This window comes from Lampris incognitus, chromosome 15, assembly GCF_029633865.1.
Source record: "Lampris incognitus isolate fLamInc1 chromosome 15, fLamInc1.hap2, whole genome shotgun sequence".
NCBI lineage: Eukaryota > Metazoa > Chordata > Actinopteri > Lampriformes > Lampridae > Lampris > Lampris incognitus.
This window is the reverse complement of record NC_079225.1, coordinates 22,896,403-22,909,880: the sequence shown is the minus strand read 5'-3', so window position 1 is coordinate 22,909,880 and position 13,478 is coordinate 22,896,403. Positions and strand designations below refer to the sequence as shown.

The 13,478-nt window shown below is 44.2% G+C and overlaps 1 long non-coding RNA gene across 1 annotated transcript; it reads right to left on the bottom strand.

Moving 5' to 3' along the window:
* Positions 1-11,128: 11,128 nt before the first annotated feature.
* Positions 11,129-13,228, bottom strand: LOC130125568 (uncharacterized). The gene is made up of 3 exons (XR_008811457.1): positions 13,039-13,228; positions 12,202-12,381; positions 11,129-11,825 (listed from the first exon to the last, which is right to left on the bottom strand). It is a non-coding gene; the product is annotated as an uncharacterized LOC130125568 (long non-coding RNA).
* Positions 13,229-13,478: the final 250 nt, after the last annotated feature.

The following is a 13,478-nucleotide window of genomic DNA, read 5'->3' as shown; positions in this document are numbered from 1 at the left end:
CCCCTCAGTCATTCTGTCGATCTTTCTACAGGAGATAGGATATTTTCTCGGCTTCCTGGCTGGCCTTCACTGACCCATCTATAGCTCAAGAAAACGTCCTGGGCTTTGAGGACCAGATGGCACTATCAAACAGTCAATAACACATAGGCTCTAAGGATTCTTATACTTTTGGTCATAAACTACATAAATGAAGCAGCAGGACAACTGAAACGCTCTGACAGCTTGCAGTATGACGATTAACATGAGCATACTCGCTTCAAACTGACTTGTGGTTTTAAAAAGTGTTAAAGCTGTCAGTGTGCCAGGTCAACACTGTTTGAAATTGACAAATGACATAAGAAATGTTACTTTTGAAATCTGAAAACTATTTTCAGCAAGTTGTGACAGTGACATCAGCCAACTATGACAAAGATCAGAGGGCATAAAGGACATTTGGATCGGAAGAACTCCAGCATGACAATAGGACCCGGCTTGTCTCTGGCTCTGGAAGCATCTACTGATATAAAAAAAAAAGCTTGTCCTGTATGATATCATACCTTGAAAGACTGTTAATCAACACACCCATAATAATCCTACCTTGTGCATAAGTAATGTGCACATGCATATGCATGATGGTGCCATTTCCTTTACAGGCCATCTCATACAAAGCGAACCACTGTAGCAAAAAACAACTACCTTGCATCTGGCCCTATTCTTTCTCTCCTCCGGGTCCTTTGATATGGAGGCTGGCTCTCTTTTTCTTCTGCCTCTCGCTCTGTTGTCATACCAGAAGATTAATTTTGGATGGAGAGAATGGGGCAAGGGACCCCCTTGGCCTGGCTATGGGCGCAGCTGGCGGTGCTGATGTGGGTGCAGCTGGCTGAGGTCAGAGGTTAAAGTATTCACCGTGAAATGAATCGTGCAAAACCAAGAACTGCCATAGAACGAAAAGGGAAGGTGGAGTCATGGACATCATAGGAGAGTGCGCTAAAGGTGCGGCTCTCATTGGCCCATGACGGCGGTGGGGGTGTGGTGTCATTTTGCTTGTCCACTTGGCTTGAGGAAGCTGCTTCATTGTGTGCACTCAAAAAAGTTACCATTGGGGTGAAATATGCAGTTTATTTGTGTTCATGTTAAAAGGGAACGTTTAAGCTACACCAGTGAGGGACTGGTTAAAGCGTAATACAGTTATAATACAACACGTGGAGTGTCATACCAGTTTAATGCAAAAGCAAACTGACAGTGCTCATGTGGTCCTCAGTGTTATTCAAACGCCACTGCATGCAAGCAACAGACATCATTTGCCTTTATTCACCGGTTTCTCGTCTGTTGTCCTCATCCCCTTTGTCTTCTTTATTTGTGCAAAAAAAGAGACATGGTAAAATTGCAAAAAGATATATTTGGATTTCAGCCATAATGGTGATGGAGTTGTTCTCAAACTACCAGTTTCCGGTTGACTTAGGACAAATAAAATGTATTTTTACCACACTTGGTGAATTGGTTTATGCCTTAACTGGAACTAAACTGAATCAAAAATCCTTCAGATTGTATTCAGTAGGACACAATACCTAGGTCATTGTCCAGATGTTGTAAACAGGATTTTGTAAACAAACCAATCCCGGAAATGCACTCTTCAGTCGAGCATTTGCATTGAGGTGGTATATAAAGTAAGTTAACAACCACAACTTAAATTTTGATTCATATCAAAGATTAAAAACAAAAGAAAACTGCTCTCTTTTTGACAAGTCAAATGTCGTTGCAGTGCCTTTCAATGCCCCTACCTGGACGATTTGGGGGGACAGCCTCATGGTCCTGGTGGAGTCCAAAACACCGCGGTGTTCGGCATTCAGAGCCCAGCGGTGGACACAGGCTGCCAACAGCAGCTCCAGGTTAAGGCCTTGTTCACAAACACTCTACACCAGGGGTCTCAAACTCAACTTACCTGGGGGCCGCTGGAGGTAGAGTTTGTGTGAGGCTGGGCCGCAAGTATTCCAAAAAAAAAAGTACAACCGATCCAATGTTCTCAATCTTTTTTTAAATTTTTTTTAAATTTATATATACAGGTGATCAAAACAAGACAGGTAACAGTACAAGTGCAGGAACAAAAACGAACAGTGTGAGACAAAAAGGGGACACCAGGTTCTGTTATGACAAGATGGAATACTAATAAGCTAATAAGCTAAAAAAAAAAAAACAAAAAAAAAAAAAAACAAACAAGCTATCAAATAAGCTCATTGACCTGCAGGTCAATGAGCTCCATTTGAAGCACAGGAGGGGCATCTTGCACATCAAAGGAGAAGGGGTCAGCAAAAATTTGAAAAGTGGCTCTGTGTGTCTTGAACTCTGCAAACCTGTGATCAAATTGCTCCTGTAGCTTCACAATGGCATCAGCATACTTCTCACCACTGAATGGTGTGCCTGCATCCATGAGTGCCTTGCATGCTGGGAAATGGCAGAGGTTTGTCTGAGAGAGCTGGGCTTTCCACAACACAAGTTTTGTGGAAAATGATCTCACGTTGTCATAGGCAGCACTGACAAGCTGCCCCTGGTTTTGTAATTTCTTGTTCAGTACATTCAGCTCATGTGTGATGTCAACAAGGAAAGCTAAGTCCATGAGCCATTTTGGATCACTTAGCACAGGAACAGCCATCCCAGCCTTCTCCATGAAGGCTTTCACTTCTGCTCTCAACTCAAAAAACCTCTTCAAGACGTTTCCCCTGCTGAGCCAACGTACCCCAGTGAAGTAGAGCACATCCTCATATGCTGACTCTATTTCCTCCAAAAAGGCGCGGAACTCCCGGTGCTTTAAACCCCTGGATCTGATATGGTTGATGCATTTCACAACGACAGACATCACATTGTCAAACTTCAGGCATTTGCTGCAAAGGGCCTGCTGATGGATAATGCAGTGCAGAGCAATGGCCCCCTCCACACCCTCCTCTTCCAGTTTTTTTTTGAACAAGTGCAACCACTCCATTTCTCCTCCCTGTCATTGATGGCGCTCCGTCGGTTGTTATTCCAGCAAACCTCTTCCATGGCAAACCCGCATCCACAATGGCATCACACAGCTGGCGGAATATCTCCTGAGAGGTGGTCTGGCCATGCATTGGAATCACTGTGAGCAACTCCTCCATCACTTCAAAACTGTCGTCAACACCACGGACATAGGTTGCGAGCTGCGCAGTGTCAATGATGTCTGTGCTCTCATCAAGAGCGACTGAGTATGCACAGAAACGTTTGGCTTTCTCACGCAGTTGATCATATATGTTACCTGACAGGTCAGAAATGCGCTCTGCCACTGTGTTGGCTGAAAGGCCGATGTTGCTAAACTGACCCTTCTTTTCCGGACAGACTGTACTTGCAGCCTGTAACATGCACTTTTTAACAAACTCCCCTTCTTTGAATGGCTTTCCCGACTTAGCAATCATCTCCCTCTCCACGTAGCTAGCTTCGACTGCTGCATCATTATCTTTGCTAGCTTTCTTGAAGAAATCTTGTCGCTTCAGTAAACATGTTTTAAGATTGGCGACCCGTTTCTCTCTCTCATCTCCCTGGTATTTTGTATACTCATCAGCATGTCTAGTCGAGTAATGACGTCTGCTGTTGTATTCCTTGTGCACCGTAACTTTCTCGGTGCATATAAGACACGTCGGGCTGCCTCCTCTGTGCTCAACAAAAACATATGCCGTCTCCCACTTTTCCTGAAATTGTCTGTGCTCGTCACCAACTTTTCTCTTCACGGCAGGTTTTGAGAAAGACATAACTGGGGCTTGCTGACAGGATGTATTTTCCTTCCACTTGGTGTCGCTCCGGAATCAAGTTTCAACCAAGTTTCAACCGTTGCTACTTCGCGCTGCCCATTATGGTGCGTTCAAGTTGTGCTCGGAAGTAGGACTTTCTGAGCTCCGAGTTGGACATTTCAACTGGAAGTCTGAAATCCGAGTCGTTCCAATTTACAACTTCCAACGTAACGGGAACGCACCATGACTTGACAACAAACGCGACACCGGAAGCTGTCATGAGCCTGCGCTATGGTAGCTCATAAGTGAAAAATAAAAGCCCAGGGCAAGCGCGGGCCGCACTAACACTAAACTTTGATGTCAAGTAGGGGGCCACAAAATAACGCCCCGCGGGCCGCAAGTTTGAGACCCATGCTCTACACAAACACACACACACAGCACAGGAGTATCACTGCAGACAGACATAAATATAGCTTTGGATGTACAACACACATCAGTCATTCACAAAATGGTCACTATATTCTGGGGTAAAACATGATTTTGGTTTACTTAACAAATATTGATCTCCTCCAGTACTGACTTTGGGCTGTGTCTGAATGCGTTAAGCAGTGCCAGAACCCCGGTGTGCGTCAAGGGATTATGGGACAGCTGGGCAAGCCATACACACACACACACACACACACATTATATATATATATATATATATATATATATATAAGATAGATGTAGGATTTTTTCCCTTCCTATATCTGTCTTAATATTCCGCTCCTCATTTGTTGAGCACATTTATTAACACCATTGATGGGTCATATATACAGTTAGGTCTATAAGTATTTGAACAGTGACACAATATTTGTAATTTTGCCCCTGTGCACCACCACAGTGGATTTGAAATGAAGTAACCAATATGTGATTGAAGTGTGGACTTTCAGCTTTAATTTAAGGGGTTGGACAAAAATATTGCATTAACCGTTCAGGAATTACAGCCAGTTTTATATATGGTCACCCCATTTTGAGAGGATCAAAAGTAATTGGACACTTGACTAACAAGTGGTTTTATGGGCAAGTAAGACCTTTTCCAGCGTTATTCCATGACAAATTAAGCAGATAAAAGGTCTGGAGTTAATTCCAAGTATTTACATTTGCATTTGGTAGCTGTTCATCGGAACTCTCAACATGAAGTCCATAAAGGTGTCAATACAAGTGACGGAGGCCATCATTAGGCTGAAAAAGCAAAGGAAATCTATCAGATGGATAGTCAACATTTCAGGAGCGGCCAAATCAACATTTTGATACATTCTTAAAAAGAAAGAATGCACTGGCAAGCTCAGCAACACCAAAAGGCTTGGAAGACCACAGAACACATCTACAGTGGATGATCGCAGAATTCTTTCCCTAGTGAAGACAAACACATTCACAACATCTAGTGAAGTCAAAAACACTCTTGAGAGGTAGGGGTATCATTGTCCAAGTCTACAATCAAGAGATGTCTGCATGAAAATAAATACAGAGGGTTTACGACAAGGTGAAAACCACTGGTGTCACTTAAGAATAGGAAGGCCAGATTAGACTCTGTTTAAAAACATCTAAAAACCTACCCAGTTCTGAAACAAGGTTCTTTGGACAGATGAAGCAATGATTAACTTGTACCAGGAGGATGGGAAGAGAGAAGTGTGGAGAACAAAAGGAACAGCTCATGATTCTCAGCATACCATATCATCTGTCAAACATGGTGGAGGTGGTGTTATGAAATGGGCATGTATGGTTGCCAATGGAACTTGGTCATTGGTGTTTATTGATGATGTGACTACTGACAGAAGTAGCAGGATGGATTGTGATGTTTATAAGGATATACCATTTGCTCAGATTTAGCCAAATGTCACAAAACTGAGAGGACGGCGCTTCACACTGCAGATGGATAATGACACAAAAGCCAAGAAAGCAACCCAAGAGTCTCTCAAGGCAGAAAAGTGGAATATTCATCAGTGACCAAGTCAGTCACCTGACCTCAACCCAACTGAGCATGCTTTTCACTTGCTGAAGATCAAACTAATGGCCCAAAGACCCACAAACAACCAGCAACTGAAGGCAGCTGTCGTTAAGTGTTGGCAGAGCATTTCAAAGGAGGAAACTCAGAATCTGAAGATGTCGATGGGTTCCAGACTTCAGACAGTCATTGACTGCAAAGGATTTTCCTCCAAACATTAAATATAATTGTTATAATCATAGTTATGTTTGTTTGTCCAATTACTTTTGAGCCTCTGAAAATGGGGTGACCCTGTATATCCATGACTGTAGTTCCTGAACAGTTAATGCCATATTTTTATCCAACCCCTTAAATTAAAACTGAAAGTCTACTCTTCAATCACATCTCAAATACTTCATGTCAAATCCACTGTGGCGGGGTACAGGGTCAAAATTACAAATATTGTGTAACTGTCCAAATACTTATGGACTTAACTGTATATATATATATATATATATATATATATATATATATATATATATATAGTGTTGTTATAAGTGCTCAACTAATGAGGAGTAGAATATCAATACAGATACAGGGGAAAAAAGTTTTAATACATAGCAGTATAATTCAGGTGTTTCATTCAGACACATTGCCACAGATGTATAAAATCCAGCAGCTAGCTATACAGTCTGCATTTACAAACGTGTGAAAGAAGGGGTCGTCCTGAAGAGCTCAGTGAATTCAAGCGTGGTACTGTCATAGGATGCCACCTTTGCAATAAGTCAGTTTGTGAAATTTCGTCCCTGCTAGATAGTCCATGGTCAATTGTAGGTGGTATTATTGAAAGTGGAAGCGTTTAGGAACAACAGCAACTCAGCCACGGAGTGGCAGACCACGTAAAGTCACACAGCGGGGTCAACGAGTGCTGAGGCGCATCGTGCGTAAAAGTCTCCAACGCTCTGTTGACTCAGTAACTGCAGAGTTCCAGACTTCCTCTGGCATTAACATCAGGACAGAAACTGTGCACCGGGAGCTTCATGGAATGGGTTTCCATGGCCGAGCAGCCGCATGCAAGCCTTACATCACCAAGCACAATGCCAAGCATGGGATGGAGTGGTGTAAAGCACGCTGCCACTGGACTCTGGAGCAGTGGAAACGTGTTCTGTGGAGTGATGAATCACACTTCTCTGTCTGGCAGTCTGATGGACGAGTCTGGGTTTGGCGGATGCCAGGAGAACGTTACCTGCCTGACTGCATTGTGCCAACTGTAAAGTTTGGTGGAGGAGGGATAATGGTATGGGGTTGTTATTCAGGGGTTGGGCTAGGCCCCTTAGTTCCAGTGAAGGGAAATCTTAATGCTTCAGCATACCAAGACATATTGGACAATTCTATGCTTCCACCTTTGCGGAAACAGTTTGGGGAGGGCCGTTTTCTGTTCCAGCATGACTGTGTCCCAGTGCACAAAGCAAGGTTCATTAAGACATGGTTGGGTGAGTTTGGTGTGGAAGAAGTTGACTGGCCCACACAGAGCCCTGACCTCAACCCCGTCGAACACCTTTGGAATGAACTGGAACGGAGATGGCGAGCCAGGTTTTCTCATCCAACATCAGTGCCTGACCTCACAAATGCTCTTCTAGATGAATAGGCAAAGATTCCCACAGACACACTCCAAAATCTTGTGGAAAGCCTTCCCAGAAGAGTGCAAGCTATTATAGCTGCAAAGGGAGGACCAACTCCATGTTAATGTCTATGGATTTAAAATGGGATGTCATAAAAGCTGCTGTAGGTGGAATGGCTAGGTGCCCCAATACTTTTGTACATATAGTGTGTGTGTGTGTGTGTGTGTGTGTGTGTGTGTGTGTGTGTGTGTGTGTGTGTGTGTGTATGTATATATATATACATACACACACACCCCATACAACCGTACAAACAAACATTTCTTCAGTTTAACACAGTTTTTTCAGAGCAGTAACATGCCTCGGACTACCTTTTTTGACATGAACATGATGGATTACCAAACGGGCTTACTGGCTACGAGCCCAGAGACCCAAGAGGTCAGGGGGAGCCCTAAACCAGAGTCACAGTCTGAAGTCGCTGTTATTAATTTTCCATTTCTGTCTGCAGTGTTTGAGGATTTAGTCATTCATGTCAATAACATCTTGTTGTCAATGTTTTGTTTTTCTTTTTTTACAGTATGACTTTGGAGGGGGGCGGGGGGATCGGCATCTTTACCCATTAGGGTATCTGGGCCCATTATATACAGGTACAGTATTAGGTATACCATGGTATACCAAATGCTGTACTGTATGGTATAGTGTATTGTACCATAGTATACCATGTAGAGTATATATTATACCATAAACAATATATGGTTTGTGGTATAGTAAAACCATAAATATCTGACTGTATCTGTCCAGGCCCAATAAACATACTTGTCTATTGTGCAGAACGAGGAGCTGTTGTTGACAGCCCTGACCTACAGCAGCTATTGGAGGCCCTGTCTGACACTGAACCCACAACGATGACAAAACATCTACAAGGCTGCGACCACACTACCACCCATCTCTTACTAGGCTTGGGGGCAGATATCATGCCCGCTGCCCCAGCCCCCCCCCCTTACCTTGAGGGCCTTGAGGCTGTCATTTATGGCCAGGCCCTGACAGAGCAGGGCAGGGTGGCGGCCCCGTTGTCTATGCGGTTGTGGCTGAGGTCCAGCAGCAGCAGGCTGTTGTTGGGTTGCAGAGCTTCACCCATGGCTTGGGCCCCGACACCGCCAAAGTGATTCCATGACAGGTCCAGCTGTGTCAGAGTCACACTCAGCTGGAGGGACAGCAGGGGAGATCAGATGATATGAGAATCTAACAATCCTTTTTGGGCAAATAAATCTGGAAACGGTGGAAAATTTTGGATACGGATAAAACCATCAGAAACAACATGTGAACTGCGCATGAATATGCAGTCAAATAGATGGTTCTGCCCCGTGTTACCTCCGGCTTGGTCGGGCATCCCTACAGACACAATTGGCTGTGTCTGGGGGTGGGAAGCCGGATGTGGGTATGTGTCCTGGTCGCTGCACTAGCGCCTCCTCTGGCCGGTCAGGGCACCTGGTCGGGGGGATGGGGGAACTGGGGGGAATAGCATGATCCTCCCACATGCTATGATCCCCTGGTGAAACTCCTCACTGTCAGGTGAAAAGAAGCGGCTGGCGACTCCACATGTATCAGGAGGCATGTGGTAGTCTGCAGCCCTCGGATCGGCAGAGGGAGTGGCGCAGCGACCGGGATGGCTCAGGAGAGTGGGGTAATTGGCCGGATGCAATTGAGGAGAAAAAGGGGGAACAAATTTTTAAAAAAAGATAAAATAAGATAGATGGTTCTGAAGAAGATGAAAGCACTGGATGAATGTGTCGTGAAATGAAACAGACTTCCACATACTCAGATTGTGTGTGTATGTGTTTCAGCCCACCACACAGAGATGCTACGCCATTCATCCGAAGGTGATTCCAGCTCAGATTTAGGACCTCGATTCCTCTATTAGTGGCTTAGAGGAAAGAAAAAAGTAAAAATCTCCAACCTCAGTTCACCCAGATCGCCACTAGATAGGGCTACATGACAAACAACAAGTTTTTTTCCACACTGGCATAAAAGACTTTAACACTCTCAAATAACTAAATGAAGGAATTTGCAGCGGTGTGTTGTCTGCAATTGGTTCAAGCTTGTGAGATGAATTATTTGATTTAATTATGAAAGTTATGCTTCTTTGCCTTGACACAGTCCAAGGCGTTGAATGATGATTCAGGTCAGTTGTCTCCCTAGAAAAAGAATTGAACTACCTAGCAGCTGTCCCAGGTGCTCTCCACCCATCTCACTGAACTTGTGACTGAGGTCCAGCTCCTTCAGCACACTGTTACTCTGACAACGAGAGAAAGGAGCGCAGTTAAACCCTGCTAGAGAGCTTCAGACCTGCCTGCTTCCTACAAGAAAGGCCTAAAACGTTCCTTTTCCAGGCCTACGTTAAATCCTTAGTCTCTAAGCACGACTCAAACTTGATTTGTGGCATTAGTCCTGTATGAATTTCTTTTTTTGACCCCCCCCCTTTTTTTCCAATTGTACTTGGCCAATTACCCCACTCTTCCAAGCCGTCCCAATCTCTGCTCCACCCCCTCTGACGATCCGGGGAGGGCTGCAGACTACCACATGCTTCCGCCGATACATGTGGAGTCACCAGCTGCTTATTTTCACCTGACAGTGAGGAGTTTCGCCAGGGGGACGTAGCGTGTGGGAGGATCACACTATTGCCCCCAGTCCCCCCCGAACAGGTGCCCCGAACAGGTGCCCCGAATGACCAGAGGAGGCGCTAGTGCAGCGACCAGGACACACACCCACATCCGGCTTCCCACCCACAGACAGAGCCAATTGTGTCTGTAGGGATGCCCGACCAAGCCGGAGGTAACATGGGGATTCAAACCAGCGATCCCCATGTTGGTAGGCAACGGACTAGATTGCCACGCCACCCAGACGCCCCCTGCATGAGTATGTTACTACGGTTACTGGTGTCTGCTACCTGGACTTGTAATGATTTGCACTGTCAGCTGTGATAGTTATATGGGGCATTGTCCACCTGCTTTGTAATTTGAATCTCCTATCGTTCTTGATGATGTGAGACGCACACTAAACGCACTTGACATGACATGCACCCTTGGCAATGACATGATTGCTATTATGTGCCCTATGACGCCTGCTGAAGACCAACCCGAAGACACACAAATTCAACCCCTCATTTGTGACTCCCTTGCTTTGCATAAAATCATCCGTTAAATGTGTGAATGTAAATGTAACCCAGATGAAAGGGGCAGAGTGGAGAGCGGGTCAAAATAGTGAGAACTAAACCGCTGTTTTGACTGCTTTTTGACAGATTCACAGTGAAAACTTGGGCCTTACCGCTAAAGCATCTGCAAAGTATTTGGCAGCAGCATCGCCAAACTCATTTCCTGATGGACAACAAGGTAAAAAGTTTCTCATTTCATTAGGAATAAGGAACAGTCACAAAGAAAGCCTTGTTCTCTACCCAATCCAGGGCCATGAGAGGCTGAAATCTATCCTAATAGAAGCTGGGCGCGGGATGTGAAGACGACCTGGACAGAGCGCCATAGAATAGAAACAGGCGATTTAGTCTCCAGTTCGCCTAACCTGCATGTCAATGGTCTGTAGGAGGAAACTGGACTGTACAGAGGACACACATACATACGCATGCACACACTCACACAGGGGAGACATATGAGCCCCCCCCCACCCCGTCCATACATGTCAAATTAGGTTTCGTTTTATAGCCTTAAACCACGGACAAAATCTCACTAGATGATATATAAAGAGGCCTATTGTGCAGACTTTGCAAAGCATTCATCTGCTACTCTCTGTGTTAATGTATGTGTTAACTTTATTTCTCTTGTTTGTTTTCTCCTCAGTCATTCAGCAGGGTACCTGAGAGTTTGATGGATTTGAGGAAACTGTTGTGCAGAAGCATTTTGGAGACGCTGTCAGCTCCTGGCAGCCGCAGGTGATTGTCGGACAGATTCTGCAGCAAACTGATTCACACAGTCAACTAATGGGCACACACAGTCAACTAATGGGTAGAGATTGAAAAAAAACTGCTCAGGTTTTGGGATTTATCACCACTACTAAAAAAAAATTTTTATGACAAAATCCACATAAAGTGAAGCAATAGATGTTGAGATGAAAAATCATCAGTGTAGCCAGGATGTACTTCAATTAATAGTATAAGAAAGCATGTTGTTTGTATTGTTTATATCGTAATGTAAAATCAGAAATACTTTATTCATTCCCCAGGGGAAACTGAATAAAAATCAAAATTAAATAAATGAAAATATAAAATAATAATATTTAAAATAAAAGAAATAAAAGCTTTATGCATGAGCTGTCATAGACTAACTGGAATCATAAATACCACAAAGTTTCTGCAGCAACACAAATGTTACTGCGTTCTGCAAAATCATAGAAATATGGTGTTCCCAGGCTGATGATGCTACGGTTCTGTTTGAGCATCTGCATCAGGTGACGTGTCCCCTCCGCCAGAAGACAGCTATCTGCTAGCTCAAGGCTGGTGAGCCCATAGTTATTCTGCACAAAGGGAAGAAAAAGAACAAAAAAAACAAATGGCAAGAAATGCTGGATATATTTTGCACACAGAAGTATTAAATTTATTACCACGCTCTACTTCAAATTTAGCCACAATGACCTGAGAAAAAGGGGGGAAACTTCCTCAAACAGGAAGCAAGGCGGTTACTTTTTGGCCAGGTTGCAAAGCTATGCTATGGAATAATTAGCCCTAGAAATTTTGACTTTTAAACCTAACGGTCAACTTTACCCAAACTAAACTTAACCCAAACTATTATGTCTAACTCAGACCTTAGATGGTCGTGATGAATGATCAATCAACCAATCAACCGATTAATTAATCAGTCATTCATTCTAGAGAAAGAGTTTGGGCACCCACCTCCAGCGCCATGGCCATGGCCAAGGCTTTGGCACCGCGGGGTCCCAGGCCATAGTGGTTCACAGTGAGCGTGGCTTCGTCCAGCTGACATGGTGGAGGAGCAGGGGCCCACGGCCGTCTGGAGACACGCCTGGAGGCAAAGCTGTGGGGAGGAGGCACCACCACGTCGCTGCCTGTCGCCTGAAGGAGAGGAGACACAGAGGGAGGCAAACAGTCACACAGGACGAGGGGGATGGAAAGAAGTGATAGGGAGAAAAGTGAGAAAGAAGTGATATGACAGAATCAGAAATTCATGGGCAGAAAAGGTAAAAAAAAAAAAAAAGAAAAGAAAAAACTCATCTTGGCCTCCGTTGAACCTCTTATGAAAATAGCTTCCTTTTAACCACAGTCTAAGTTTGGTCACTTTTCACTTGACCGTTACGCTTCCTTTCAAAAAGGATAATTATTCCTCACTTTGTATTCATAACCGAGTTAATTTTATGCTTGTTAAGTCATTATCCGCCTCCTGTTTTCCATTTTGTAACCCATGTTGTTCACTTGGGAAACAACTTGTTCTATGTCGTAAGGGCTCGTGCAATTAACTTTTCCTTTATTCTGTTTTAGCTGTAGCGCTCTTTCTTTTTGACCTTGTGCAAAAGTCGACTCAAAACAAACCAAGTAGTATTTAAAGAGCCGAATAAATGTGCAATTATGTGGTAATAGATCAGTTTGAAGGTGCAACTTTAAGGTTATTTATGGTTGCGCTTTTCTTTTCACCAGGATAACTCACATTCGCTCCTTACTCCTTCCGTACACAATTCACATAATAGGCCATAATCTACTCTTGCTGAAACTCACCGTGGTTTTCCAGATCAGTCATATTCATCATCTCCGCTCTCCTCCTCTTGTCTCCCCCGGGTGGCCATCCTGCTCTCCTCCAGGTTCACATGGCTCTGTTGCAGAACGGATGGAGCAGATGACTCGCTCTGAGACGTCATTCGAGGAAAGCCCAAAGAGCGACACCTGATGCAAAGGCTGAGACAACGATAAGGTCTGAAGAGGGGAGGGGACGATACCTTCACAATGTACTCACAGAGGACTTAACATATGTCTGTATGTTCAGTACAGTGTGAGATCTGACATCTGAAAACAAACTCCTCCTATGTGTCAAAGCACACTCGGCCAGTAAAGCCTGATTCTGAATCTGATCCTGATTCTGAATCTGATCCTAATTCTGAATCTGATTCTGAATCTGATTCTGAATCTTGATTCTGATTTTTCTTTGGGAATGGCGTCTT